Below are 2,500 nucleotides of genomic sequence, written 5' to 3'. Positions count from 1 at the left end.
CTTATACTATAGGGGACCGACACCCTGTTTTAATTTAGTAGAACACACGCCCTCTTAATGATGATGTGACAGCGCCAAACCTGGCACCTGCACGTAACTCGAGCTGGCCAATCGTTTCCCGCAAAAAGTTTTGAAAATGGTGAAAATCTTAAGGGTGCCTATAGAACAGGGGGACCGACGCCCAGTTTTAAGATAGTGTAGCACACCCCCCTTAACGATGATGTGACAGCGCCAAATCTTGCGCCTGCACGTAACTCGAGCTGGCCAATCGTTTCCCGCAAAAAGTTTTGAAAATGGTGAAAATCTTAAGGGTGCTTATAGAATAGGGGGACCGACGCCCAGTTTTAAGATAGTGTAGCACACCCCCCTTAACGATGATGTGACAGCGCCAAACTTGGTGCCTGCACGTAACTCGAGCTGGCCAATTGTTTCCCGCAAAAAGTTTTGAAAATGGTGAAAATCTTAAGGGTGCTTATAGAATAGGGGACCGACGCCCAGTTTTAAGATAGTGTAGCTCACCCCCCTTAACGATGATGTGACAGCGCGAAACTTGGCGCCTGCACGTAACTCGAGCTGGCCAATCGTTTCCCGCAAAAAGTTTTGAAAATGGTGAAAACCTTAAGGGTGCTTATAGAATAGGGGGACCGACGCCCAGTTTTAAGATAGTGTAGAACACCCCCTTAACGATGATGTGACAGCGCCAAACTTGGTGCCTGCACGTAACTCGAGCTGGCCAATTGTTTCCCGCAAAAAGTTTTGAAAATGGTGAAAATCTTAAGGGTGCTTATAGAATAGGGGGACCGACGCCCAGTTTTAAGATAGTGTAGCTCACCCCCCTTAACGATGATGTGACAGCGCGAAACTTGGCGCCTGCACGCAATTCGAGCTGGCCAATCGTTTCCCGCAAAAAGTTTTGAAAATGGTGAAAACCTTAAGGGTGCTTATAGAATAGGGGGACCGACGCCCAGTTTTAAGATAGTGTAGAACACCCCCTTAACGATGATGTGACAGCGCCAAACTTAGCGCCTGCACGTGACTCGAGCTGGCCAATAGTTTCCTGCAAAAAGTTTTGAAAAAGTGTAAAATCCCAATTTTGCGCTCTTTAGGGTGTGGTCTTTGAGCTTCGGGTTTTCGTCAGAAAATTTCGGCAATCATCGGTCATCTTCGTGGAAATCTCTTCGTTTTCGTAACTCTGACATGGTGACGCATGTTTGGAATGCCATGGGGAGCGCTTTGGAGCAGTTTTGAAAAATCGAAATTTTCGAAATTTTTCTAAGTGTCTAAACTTGGTTGGGGGAATAGACGGTTTCGGGTTATAATGTAGGGCAGGCATCGGGAAAGACCGAAAGAGCAATTGAGCTGTATCGGTCCGTAACAGTAAGCCCTGCTCGGTAATGTGTTCTCGGGTACGAAAGGAGGGTATTTGGAGGAAAAAGGAGCAAAGTCGACTAAACTTGCTCGGTCGGTAGCATGAAATGACTGAACTTGTAGCCAAGTTGTCTCGGTGTGGACAACGAGAGAACGGATGGATGTTGTACCTGATGGCCTTTGGCCAAGAATAGCGGCTTAGATTCGGAAGAATCATTCTTCCCCAATGTATCTTGTCGGCATTCCGTGGACTTGGCTGTCTCACTGGTATGCCGGAAGCTTACTAGGGTGAAGCAGTGGAAAGACGTGGCAAAGAGAGAACGGGTTTCCCTCGGACAGGGTCGAACGCCTCGTGCGTCTTCCATGGCCGGGAGGATTCCCAGTGCAGCTTGACGGTGGAATGCCAGCCTCCTTTCAAAGGAAGCAGACGCAAAAGGTTCCCGCCGGGTTCCCTGAGGGATAGCTACCTGGTTGATCCTGCCAGTAGTCATATGCTTGTCTCAAAGATTAAGCCATGCATGTCTAAGTATAAGCACTTGTACTGTGAAACTGCGAATGGCTCATTAAATCAGTTATCGTTTATTTGATTGTACCATTACTACTTGGATAACCGTAGTAATTCTAGAGCTAATACATGCGAAAAGTCCCGACTTCTGGAAGGGATGTATTTATTAGATTAAAAACCAATGCGGGTTCTGCCCGGTTCTTTGGTGATTCATAGTAACTGATCGAATCGCACGGCCTTGAGCTGGCGATGTTTCATTCAAATTTCTGCCCTATCAACTGTCGATGGTAAGGTAGTGGCTTACCATGGTTGCAACGGGTGACGGAGAATTAGGGTTCGATTCCGGAGAGGGAGCCTGAGAAACGGCTACCACATCCAAGGAAGGCAGCAGGCGCGCAAATTACCCAATCCTGACTCAGGGAGGTAGTGACAAGAAATAACAATACAGGGCTTTTCCAAGTCTTGTAATTGGAATGAGTACAACTTAAATCCTTTAACGAGGATCCATTGGAGGGCAAGTCTGGTGCCAGCAGCCGCGGTAATTCCAGCTCCAATAGCGTATATTAAAGTTGTTGCAGTTAAAAAGCTCGTAGTTGGATTTCGGGATGGCTCGGCCGGTCTGCCGCA

At 47.4% G+C, this 2,500-nt stretch overlaps 1 pseudogene; it reads left to right on the top strand.

The window, feature by feature from the left end:
- Nucleotides 1-1,832: 1,832 nt before the first annotated feature.
- On the top strand, nucleotides 1,833-2,500 carry LOC145474982 (small subunit ribosomal RNA; annotated as a pseudogene; the record flags this gene model as incomplete).

This window comes from Orbicella franksi, unplaced genomic scaffold (assembly GCF_964199315.1).
Source record: "Orbicella franksi unplaced genomic scaffold, jaOrbFran1.1 SCAFFOLD_381, whole genome shotgun sequence".
Taxonomy (NCBI): Eukaryota; Metazoa; Cnidaria; class Anthozoa; order Scleractinia; family Merulinidae; genus Orbicella; species Orbicella franksi.
This window is presented reverse-complemented; position numbering and strand designations above follow the sequence as displayed.